Raw genomic sequence first — 13,116 nt, forward strand, 5'->3', positions numbered from 1 at the left:
ATTGTGCACACACATGGTGGGCAGGCTCTGGACATACCAGGCAGACCAAGAAATGTGATCAGATGATTGTCTTTTCTGGTTTATCATTTAGAGCTGTCATCTCTGGTCCATAATTCAAAGACAGTCAGAAGCATTGATACAGAACCATGTCTTTTTTATCATTGGCAGATAACTAGCAGAAGCAGATTTATATGCACAACTGCTACACATCCTTCTGTTAGCACTCCAACATCATCAGCTTTGTTTGCAATAGTGCCTTAACAGAGAGGCATGCTCATTATGGACTATTTGTTGCTAAAGACATGTTGCCTTTAGCAACAAATCTTGGTTCTGTTTGGGAATGGAAGATAATCCACATTCTACCATATGGTAAAATGTGGAGAACCAGTAGTGACTTAATCTCATTTTTATGTGAGGGCAGTGTACCATTAATCTCATGAATGGTACACTGCCCTCACTGCTAATATACTGGTTTGCATAGCCATTTAGTATGACAATCAATTATTACTAATAGTGATACAAATGATTTTGACAGCATAGCAATAATGCTGTGCTATCAAAGTCTTTTAGGAAACTCTACATTTTTATGCCTTGCTCTTTGTGATAGGGCTGCAAATAGTCATTTTTCAGTAAGAATTTACATGGCTACACATCTAGAGTTTTGCAGGAATGTCTGTCATGTTGCCACACTTGCTTGGTTTATTTGATCTCCAGATTTGTTGTTTGAGCATTTGTGAGACTAGATGGGTTACCAGTTGTCTACAAGTGTGAGGAATCTGCAATCTCTGTGGACAGATTCATCACAGGATAACATATGGTACTTTTTGTGCCTCCATGTATGACTGTGTCATCACATACATTCAGACAAGATGAGGTTCTACAAGATATTAAAAATTCCTTTAAATTGTATGGTTGTTTTACAGGAAATTGTTCCTTTGCTTTGATATTACAGTCATTTATTAACATCATCATTATGTTTGCAGTAATAAAGTTTCATTTGATTTCACTGTCTCCTTTTTGGGGCATAACTCTTTTCAATGAATGTATAAATATGAAACACAAACTTCTAAAATTTTAAAATAGCTTAAATAAAATATTTATGTGAAGAGTAATCACATAGTAGCACTCCATAAACAGTAATATCAAATTTACTTTCCTTACAAAAGAGGCAGAGTTGATTATCTTTTATGATAAGTATATTTGATTTATATCGAGAGTAAACTATTTGAGATAAAACTGCAATATAATAATTTTCAGATAATAGTTTATTTATAAAAGTATACACTGTTAAAAAGTCAAAACACAATATATTAAATTATCAGAAATGAAATTTAAAATTTTATAAGGAGAAAATATTGATTTTTAATAGAATTTGCAATAAGTTCTGATAANGTCGGCAAATTTAAATTTTCGCCAGTGCTGTGGCGCTGCAATCTTTGGCTATGTCTTGGGCTACTCAAATATTTTACGTTTTTGATACTAAATTAACTTCTGAAGTATAATTTTTATTGTTTTTATATTTTTCAATATATTTATTTTGTTCGTACAAAATAAAAAAATAATTTTTAACGATACAGTAGTCTTCGTTAGGCTTAACATCGATGATAATTCAACATGAAGCGACACGCAACGGAGAAAAATGCCAAGATGGGATAAATTAATTAATATATTTTTTCGTACATAATCGGTTATCTGAAACATCAATCTTCCGAACAACCCCAGTCCCCAATTGATTCGGATAATCGACGCTCTACTGTAGTTACCAGTTTTAAACAACTGAAAAGCATTCTAAATGAATATAATAGTTACTGAAGAAATTCATTTGTGGCTATGTAATAGCAGAGCCAAGTACTCTGCATTAAGATACTAGCTTCAAAACAATATTTAGCAGTCTTAAAATTAAAATATACAGAATAATAATACTGTTGATTGCAATGAACAGATGTGAAACTTGATCTCTCTCCAAACACTTGGAAACAAAAGCTTTGAAAATAAAATTCTGAGAAGGGTCTTTCCTCAAAAATGGATGATATTATAGCAGATTAAAAAATTTTTAAAACTCAGAAATACTGAAAATATTAGGAAAAAATAGAATTATGTAACATTAACATCAGCAGGACATGCAGTTTATGCTGGTAGTAATGGATATGTTAAACAGAAATTATTTAATAATAATAATAATAATAGTGGCTAGGAGGCAGATGATATATTGTTCGTGAGTGGAAAGATGATATTAAAAAGGATGTTGAAATGACAGGCATATAAAAAGGGGATGAGAGAAAGAACCAGTCAAGATCCTCAAAGCTTAGGCACTATGTATTAGTAGCAGTAGTAGTAATTTATTATGTGATGATTGATTTACATTATACAGATTTTAATTTCTATAATAATAATATCGATAATAATTAATTATAATATTTAAGAGTATGAAGAAAAAATAGTAGTATTATTTCAATTAAAATTTCTTTAGCTTTTAATATTTTTTAGAGAGAGAAGCTGCATTGAAAGCAGAAGAACAAAGAGCATTAGAAGAAGCACGAAAAATAAAAAAAGCAGAAAGAGAAAAAAGAAAGGCAGAATTAAGAGAGCAAAGATTAAGACAACAGCAACAAGAAAAAGAGCAAAACAATGAAAAAGAAGATACTTCAGAAAAAGAAGGTTAGTATTTCTATATTTAATTATTATTAGTATTAATAGTAGTATTAGTAGTAGTAAAAGATGAAGTATTCTTACAAAAAATTTATTGTAAATAATGAACTTATATTAATGGCCATTTTGAATCTGAAATTAGTCAGTCAAGTACAAAAATATAAAAATTTGTCAAGATCTAAGAAACAAAAGAACAGTTTTCCCAAGAAAAAAAAATTTATATTGCTCATTGATGTCACATAATCATGAATTTCTACATCAACAGAAATTTATTTTTCTAATAAACAAAACTTAAGTATACCAAACAATTATTGTTATTGTCATATTAAAGTAATTGACATTATTATTATTTGTATGACAATGCATTTTCTCATTTTTCACTAATAATATGTTTAAATGTTTTCAATAGAAACCTCTATATATATAGAACATCTTTTCCATTTTTCCAATTTTTCACTATCCAAAACTCATATTTAACTATTTGAAAAAAATTGAAAGACTATAGATTTTCATTGAAGTTTATGACAATGGTTGCATTAAGTTAATTTTTTCAATTTTAAACATTGGACTTTTTATATATTTTGAATATAAGAAAAACAACTTAAATTTATTTATTTATTTTATATCTTACACTTTATAGCAATACAAAATAAATAGTAGGCTTTTATATCTTAATGTTCTTATTAGCTAATAAAATTTCAAATTAGTAATAATTAAAATTTTCGAAATGATAAGTCATAAATGATATTTATCCTCTTCATTTATTATGCATAATTCAATATAAAACCTGTAACAATTATATATAAAATATAAAATAAATAGTTTGTATGTATCTATGAAGAAGGTATCTATTAAGTGCATGTGCATACACACACACACACTTAATAGATACCTTCTTCATAAAATAAAATTTGTGTGCATACACACACGAATTTTATTTCATTTCAAATTTCAATTAATACTTTAATAATTTGTTACATTAATCATTTTTGCAAATTTCTGATTAAATCATTATCGTATCATTAAAAAAACTGTATATAATCTTTAGAAATAACTGTAGATAACAAATTCATTCTATAAATGACTATGACAATAATTAATGCATTTAATTCACTTCTAAATACTTTAAATAAAAAGGTTTTAATATTAAAATTTTGGTTTAGATTTTTATTGGAATTAATAATTCCAATAAAAATCTAAATATTTCAAAATTACAGTAAAATAATTTAAAAAAAATTAATTTCAACCTAATGTTACTAAAATTACAAATATTAAATTTCATTAAAATTAATTTAAATAAGTGTATTTGATTTGAAATTATTAATATAACTCAATAAATTTACTTCTCTATCCTTTCTTTCTTGTTCTAACTTTCTTTTTTCATATTCTAAACGTTTTCTTTCTTCATCCACTCTTCTCTTCTCTTCTTCCTAAAATTAAATTTTAAAAATATAATTAATTAATGTATTAAATTTCATAAAATTTACAGCTGAATAATAAAATTATTATAACTACATTAAAAATATTTCTATCTAACATTCTCTTTCTTAGTATAATGGATTTCAAATTGAATCCCTATTTCTTTTTAATTTTGTGAATGATATCTCATTTATTGAATTTGTATTTAAATGAAATGATCTTTCAATTTGATAAAATAATAATTATTATGAAATTTAAATACTATAATAATAAAATCGAATTCTTAAAATATAATTATAAGAAAGCANATTGATACAGAACCATGTCTTTTTTATCATTGGCAGATAACTAGCAGAAGCAGATTTATATGCACAACTGCTACACATCCTTCTGTTAGCACTCCAACAATAAATTAATTATTAAAATATTATTTTTATTGGAATTAATGATTAAAAGAATTAGGTTGAATTGACTATCCAGAGTACAAATTTTTAAAAGAAAATAATAAATCAATACATGAAACATACTATGTAAATAACCTTATCAAATAATACAAATGTGAGCAAATTATCTGTACTTCATTTTAATGTATATTTAAAATTCTTAATTTGCTGAATCAGAAAGAAAAAACAAGTTTTTTAATTTATAATAATCTTTCAAAAACATTATATATCATTTGAATACCATCAGAAACAGAAATATATCTAAAATAAATAAAAATTGCAATAAACATTGTACATTAAACAGGAAATACATGCTAAATGGCCAAGACAGTTAAGGTGTCAGCTTACTACTATGGGGACCTGGGATCAAATCTGGGTGAACAACTCTTCTGGACTTTTATGGGCAGTCTGTCCTGAATATGTTGGACTCAATCCTTTACCATTCAGCTGCTTCGTTGTGGGCCTGGTTGAACCCATGATGGATATGGAAGAATCTCTCTTAGTGCCCATAGGGCAGGAAGAAACAATGGAAAAAAAAATCTATTTTTTCCATTTTAGAACATATGAGCATAAATTATCTTATATTTCACAAAAGTTTTAGGTTTTAATTTTTATAAACCTTTTTTAAATCAGAATTTTACTGTTTGAATTGTAAACTGAATTCCTTTTACACTTTGCAAACACATTTTAGTTCATTTTTATAATATACAAGATTTTATGGAACTTTGCATTAATATAGTATTTTCTGTATTAATGCTTCTTATTTTTTAGGCATTATTTGATAGGCAATAATAATAATTGTAAATTTTATTTTTTTACATTTTTTTAATACTGACAATAAAACATTTTCCTAAAAATATTAAATAAAAGATTTTCTACAAGTTTTTATGAATTTATAATTACAAAACATTGTATTTTTTGTCAGCAATGTTATCAATGGTTGTATTGTAACTGAGTTTCTCATTTTACTATTCCATTTTAATTGAATCTCTTTGTAATTTTGTTTAAGTATTTATATATACGTGTGTATGTATAATTAAAATTAGAAATAAAAATGTAAATTTTTAATATTATCTTATTTTTAACAGGTGCAGAATTAAATGGTATTATATATAATCAACAAGCAAATAAGAAATCAGGTAAAAATGCATACATGGTTGTTTAAAATCACAATAGATAAATTAGTTTTATAGCAATAAACATAATTATTATTACAATAATAAGTTGTTATTCAAATTCTCTTATTGAAATTACTATTAAGTTTAAATTATAGCAGATTTTTAAACTATGAATAGTTTCCATTACTTTCATATATTAATTGTAAAACTTGTGAATGTATGCTTTCATTTATATCAAAAAGTTATGCACCCAGATAAAATTGTTCAATTACTGCAAAATTTGACATTCAGCTTTGTCTTAGACAGATATGCAAATGATTGGGCTGCAATTTGAAAAATATTATATACTTATAAATTTCCACTGTCATTCGTCTGTCCATCACCCATTTCTTAACCTTGAGAATGGAGTTAGATACATGAAAATCAAGATCAAATGTGGAAATATTAGAAGCAGGAGGCCTCGATTAACTATATAAGAACTTCCAGTTTGCATCAGATGTCACATTATTTCAATTCAAAAATTTTCCCCTGAAAGGATTTATATAGATGACTGGCACAACTTTATTTTTAAAGAAAAAGTATGATGTACAGGGGCAAGTCACTACTAATTTGAGGTGGATAGCATATATTTCAAATTAAAAAAATAAAAATTATGATTAAAAATTGTAGCCTGACATTGTGAGGATGTTACAATAAATGATAGCTCATTACAGTTGTGATCTGATTACATGCCATATAATATCACCAGAATGTCCTAAAATTGCTATCCCAGTACTCTATAAAATATTTTCAGTGTAGTATTTGTTATTTGGAAGGCTTCAAATGATAGGCATGTCTGTACAAAGTCAGTCAATACAGACAACTGATGGAGTTCAAGAAAGACCACATCATTTGACTGAGGAAAGCAGGATGACTGTTTTGCTGAATTTCCCACATCTGGGCATCAGGTAATCTGACTATGAGTTGGTGTTGGGGCAATGGCTATGTATGTGATTGTGCACACACATGGTGGGCAGGCTCTGGACATACCAGGCAGACCAAGAAATGTGATCAGATGATTGTCTTTTCTGGTTTACCATTTAGAGCTGTCATCTCTGGTCCATAATTCAAAGACAGTCAGAAGCATTGATACAGAACCATGTCTTTTTTATCATTGGCAGATAACTAGCAGAAGCAGATTTATATGCACAACTGCTACACATCCTTCTGTTAGCACTCCAACATCATCAGCTTTGTTTGCAATAGTGCCTTAACAGAGAGGCATGCTCATTATGGACTATTTGTTGCTAAAGACATGTTGCCTTTAGCAACAAATCTTGGTTCTGTTTGGGAATGGAAGATAATCCACATTCTACCATATGGTAAAATGTGGAGAACCAGTAGTGACTTAATCTCATTTTTATGTGAGGGCAGTGTACCATTAATCTCATGAATGGTACACTGCCCTCACTGCTAATATACTGGTTTGCATAGCCATTTAGTATGACAATCAATTATTACTAATAGTGATACAAATGATTTTGACAGCATAGCAATAATGCTGTGCTATCAAAGTCTTTTAGGAAACTCTACATTTTTATGCCTTGCTCTTTGTGATAGGGCTGCAAATAGTCATTTTTCAGTAAGAATTTACATGGCTACACATCTAGAGTTTTGCAGGAATGTCTGTCATGTTGCCACACTTGCTTGGTTTATTTGATCTCCAGATTTGTTGTTTGAGCATTTGTGAGACTAGATGGGTTACCAGTTGTCTACAAGTGTGAGGAATCTGCAATCTCTGTGGACAGATTCATCACAGGATAACATATGGTACTTTTTGTGCCTCCATGTATGACTGTGTCATCACATACATTCAGACAAGATGAGGTTCTACAAGATATTAAAAATTCCTTTAAATTGTATGGTTGTTTTACAGGAAATTGTTCCTTTGCTTTGATATTACAGTCATTTATTAACATCATCATTATGTTTGCAGTAATAAAGTTTCATTTGATTTCACTGTCTCCTTTTTGGGGCATAACTCTTTTCAATGAATGTATAAATATGAAACACAAACTTCTAAAATTTTAAAATAGCTTAAATAAAATATTTATGTGAAGAGTAATCACATAGTAGCACTCCATAAACAGTAATATCAAATTTACTTTCCTTACAAAAGAGGCAGAGTTGATTATCTTTTATGATAAGTATATTTGATTTATATCGAGAGTAAACTATTTGAGATAAAACTGCAATATAATAATTTTCAGATAATAGTTTATTTATAAAAGTATACACTGTTAAAAAGTCAAAACACAATATATTAAATTATCAGAAATGAAATTTAAAATTTTATAAGGAGAAAATATTGATTTTTAATAGAATTTGCAATAAGTTCTGATAACATTTTTACAAAATTGATGATATTTTTTAAAATTGAACAAAACTTGTATTTTTTTTCTAGTTCAAAACACATTGCAACAATTTAATTTATGAAATTTTTAGATGAACACAGTGTAGCTTTTTTCTGAGAGGAACAAAATAAGAGGTGTTTAAAATTGCAATATAAAAATTACATTAAAGACAAAATTTCATCTCATATTTAACAGTTTAGCATCATACAACATTTATAACATTACTAATTTTATCATCAATGTATTAAATTATGATGGTTATTTTTGTTGTAAGAATTATAACTAACTCTTATCTAATCTTTATTTATATTACAGGACGTGTAATTCAATTGTGATCTGACAGTTTTCTAAAAATTAGATGTTTTATATTTATTTATTAACTCTTGTCATTTTTATTGTTTTTTCTTTGGTAACATAAAAGTGATAACATACACTATGTTTATAAATAAAATAAAATGACAAATAAACACTGTTTGTAGGTGTTAATTTAATGATATATATACATGTAAAAATAAAAATTAATAAGCATCACACATACTGAAAAGTCCTTGCAATATTTATTACTATTTTTGTATTTGCTTACCATTAAATTAACATCTACAGACAGTCTTTAATTGCTTTCATTAGTTTCAATTTTGTTTTAATTTTACATAAAACTTTAATTTCAAAATATTTAAGTATTTATTTTGTAAGTATTTATTTACCAAAATTAAATATTTATTTGGTAAGTATTTATTTACCAAAATTAATATTAAATATTAATATTAATTTTGGTATTCCTTCTTTCTGCAAATTTATTAATCTTAATGATAGTTTTAATTTTTGATTTTGTTTAAAACATAACAATTTTCAATTATTATCCTTGAAAAAAAAGAATTGTGTGTTTATCTAAATTATTAGATTTTAAGTTAATATTTATAATATTTCAAGATTTTTAATTGTTTATTACTAAATATTAAAGTAGAATTGTAGTTATAATTTTGTCATTAAACTAATTTTAAAAACTAGTAAATCTTTTTATACCATTAAATAATTTTAAAAATTTTCAGGTTCTTGGATATCTTGTTTTATGACACTGATTCTCATACCATTGGCTGTAGTTGGTGCAATAGTTGGGTACCATGTGTACATTGGAAATAAAGTGGAAAGTTATGATGACGTTTTTCATATATTAGAAGATACATGGAAAATAATAAATAAACAGACATTGATAATGATTGATGTTATTAAATTACACATGTTAGAAAGCAAAAATGTGATATTGACTTGGACTGAGGAAGTAATTTCTTCTTTTTATAAAGATACATGAATAAAAAATATTTACTTTAATTCTTTAAAATAATGATATTTTTTTAAATAAATACTGACTACAAATTTGTTATAAATGGGTAAAATTGTTAAATTTTTATTTTGTAATACTTATGGTGTTTTTTCTATTATATTTATTCATTGGAAATTCCTTTAAAAATAATGAGAAATCAACAATTGGTATAATACTGTCTATTATTAGAATTCTATACCAATTGTTTTTTAGTACTATTCAAAAGTCAGATTTAAGCAAAATTATAGTAAAAGAATAAATATCTCTTAAATATATTATCTTATACTATAATTCTTAATAATGTTTCAAATAACTGAAACCTTAATAACTATAAACTAAAAACATGAAATAGATAGAAAAGTTTGATGATAATGATTTGATAAAATAGGATATTTTATAATTAATTAATTATATCACATCTTTTCAAATATATGTATAAAAATAAGTTATTCGTAACACAATAATAACTTTCGAATAACAATACAAAATCCAAAAATTAATAATAGAGAGGTTGCAGCCAATGTTTTCAATGCAAAAACGTGTAAGTTGGACATTCAGCACCACCTTCCTGTATGCCTAGAAGTTTGACAATGGCATTTGGAACGTCAGTGGAATCATGCTCAATGTTCCAAATGCCATTGTCAAACTTACAGGCTTACGGGAAGGCAGCGCTGACCATCTGATGTACTGTACATGTTTTCCTATTGAAAACTTTACCCGCAACCTCTCTATTATATATTTATAAAATTAATGTGTAAAAGGAAAACTAATTTATAATTTGAATTATTATTAACAAAAAATTAGCTAATGAATTTATTAAATACAATTAAGCTTTTCTTATTAGAAGGTAACTCAAAAAGATATTTCTTTGTCTAGATAATTTTTTTCTTCAAGAAAAATTTTATGAAAGATTTAAGAATTATATTTAAGCCTGATTAATGCATATTTTATTTATAAATGTTTGGTTCTAAAATACATCATTATAACAACATTTCCAAAAAACAGTAGTTTTCCACTATTACAAAAACATGTTTACTAGATGATGTATAAAGAAAAGGCATCTCAGCTTATAAAAATGTGCAATTAGTGAGCCAATAAATAATAAATAAATTAGTGTAATCTTTATTGTGTGTAGTATTTTTTGCATTATAGGTATCTTATTTTACAACATTCTATTATTTGACATCTTATTAAAGAATTATTTCTTAAAGCCAAACAATTACTGAATTATATCAGGATACATTACTAATACTGTTATTAATTAAATGCTAAATAATTGGTATTAGAGGCAGACATTAGGTGCCATCTTTTGCTAAATTTAATTAAATTTCTATTTAAAATTTAATAAGTTTACAATCACTTGATTGAAAACAGAACAATGCCTATATCAGTTTATAGCATTTTTCCAGATAAAACCTACTATTCGAGCATAATTTCAACACAATTGCTCAAAGGAACTGTATGAAGGTTACAGTGAAATGTTCACCCATTGTTGTCATAGAATTTTTTCTATTTTATATTTCATTATTTTCATAAAAAATAATGAAAAACCATCAACATAAGAGATAAAAAGATTGTGTTGTTAAGATGTTAAGTTGTTATAAAGCAAATTATGTCATTTTAATACGATATTGATGTAATTATTTAATAATTATAGAGATTTTTATAATAGACTAAATTAGTAAGTAAATGTTATCATTGTTTAGTTTATTATTTCATATTAACATATTTTGATGGAAAATGGATAAGAAGACCAGGTAATATTCAAATTTCTTATACAGTAATACCCCGAACTTACAGCCTTTACTGATAGGTGGGACCAAGCATAAGTTGGGGTATAATTTCTCATATAAATACATACAAATTATTTTTAATTGGGTCTGGAGACTAAAGAAAACAATAATTTATAAAAAAATGTTTCCAAAAGTCTTTAACAGAGAGCTTGTTGTTTTGTCTCATAGCTTCATGCAGATGTGCAAACGATCATCTCATGTAATAAGCTTTGAATGTTTTGATGACTCCCTGATCCATCGGTTGAAACAAGCTGGTTGTATTTGGTGGCAAAAATACAACTTTCACACGTGGGTCAAAATTAGTTAAAGTTGCAGGGGGGTGACTTGATGCGTTGTCGATTATTAGCATCACTTTAAATGGAATTTGTTTAGATTGGCAATAACGTTCAACTTCAGGTATGAAGTGATGACCAAACCAGTCCTGAAAAAGGAAAGCTGCCACCCAAGCTTTACGATTCAACTTCCAAATCACAGGCAAGCCAGCTTTTGATTTATTTTTCAATTCTCTTGAATTTTCTGAGCAATAAACTAAGAGAGGTTTTAACTTCAATCACCAGCTGCATTCGCACCAACCATCACTGTCAATCGATCTTTGGCAGCCTTAAAACCTGGAAAGGTTTTCTCTTCACGCATGATAAAAGTTCTTTTAGGCATCTTCTTCCAGAACAGGCCAGTCTTATCTATGTTGAATATAGTTTGGCTGGAGTAGCCACCTTCATCTATCAAAGCTTTGAATTTCTCTGGATAGTAAGACGCAGCCTCTTTATCAGCACTTGCCACCTCTCCACTTTCTGCAATGCTATGCCAATTACAGCGACTTTTGAATTGGCTGAACCAACCGTTACTAGCTTTAAACTCTTCATCTTTAGCCACTTCTCCAGCATCCTCTTTCAATCTCTCAAAAACCAGCTTAGCTTGAGAGCACACTGTGTTCTGATCAACAGGACAATTTTTCACATTTACTTGATTAACACACTATAATTTTAACAGTTTCCATCTCAGTGATAATGCCGTGATGTTTACGAATGATGCTTAATTTAAAGATTGAGCATTTTTCACAGCTTCGAGAATATTTTCTTTACCTTTTATAATTGTTCTGACCGTCGATTCCGGTAGATCAAATTTCTTTGCCAATTCACAAATTTTCATTTTTGTATTGAAGTCTTTAATAATACTGTTAACTTTACATTCCAAAGATAAAGTTTTTCTTTTCTTGTTTGATGCATAAGAATCTACTTCATCTGGATGACATATAGAGTCTCTCAAGTCTCTGTAGATATAACAAACACAGAAATAAATAACACAAAATAAATTGTAGCTATACATCAATTCCGCGCGACATGTCCAAACATCTAAGCTGAACAATAGTGTGGGGGAATGAGTAATCAAGAGTTGCGTAGCGCTCAAACAAAAGATGAATCTATGAGATTTGAAAATCACATAACTTTGGGTTCACGTAAGTTGAGGTATTACTGTAATTAAAAGTGAATAGAAACAGATGTTTAATTTACAAATTTTTGTATTATAAAGAGCTTACATAGAACAAATTTTACATTTTTGAAGTGAGGAATGCCTGTATTTTAATTTTTGAATTCTATATTGTGTTTAGCAAAAATTTTATATAACTTTCAATCAACTTCACTCTATTCCAGTATCTTGACAAATGTTAGGTTAAGATCAATTATTTGTGAATTTAAACATTCATGTTTTATTTATTTTTTAAAAATTGAAAAATAAATGGTATGTTTTTCATTTAGAATATTTTAAATTTAGAATGAGATTTTTATTTTTACAGAATCATTAAATTTTTTTTTAACTTTTTCTACCCAGTGGTTACCAAGATAGCTTTTTTTGGGTTGGGCTGATTGGATGATGAGGGTCAGGCCTGAAATATTTAGAAGAGAGAGCACCCATGAAAAATTCCTGATGTTTTTTGCCTGCTAGATTAGATTCTGGGTCCCCAGAATTGCAGGCTGACAC

The 13,116-nt window shown here is 27.4% G+C and overlaps 1 long non-coding RNA gene across 1 annotated transcript; it reads left to right on the forward strand.

The window, feature by feature from the left end:
* Positions 1-2,222: 2,222 nt before the first annotated feature.
* On the forward strand, positions 2,223-12,601 carry LOC111626540. Its single transcript, XR_002756893.1, has 3 exons — positions 2,223-2,658; positions 5,600-5,650; positions 9,072-12,601. It is a non-coding gene; the product is annotated as an uncharacterized LOC111626540 (long non-coding RNA).
* Positions 12,602-13,116: the final 515 nt, after the last annotated feature.

This window comes from Centruroides sculpturatus, unplaced genomic scaffold (genome assembly GCF_000671375.1).
Source record: "Centruroides sculpturatus isolate CEXI.00-Female unplaced genomic scaffold, Cexi_2.0 scaffold398, whole genome shotgun sequence".
Lineage (NCBI taxonomy): Eukaryota > Metazoa > Arthropoda > Arachnida > Scorpiones > Buthidae > Centruroides > Centruroides sculpturatus.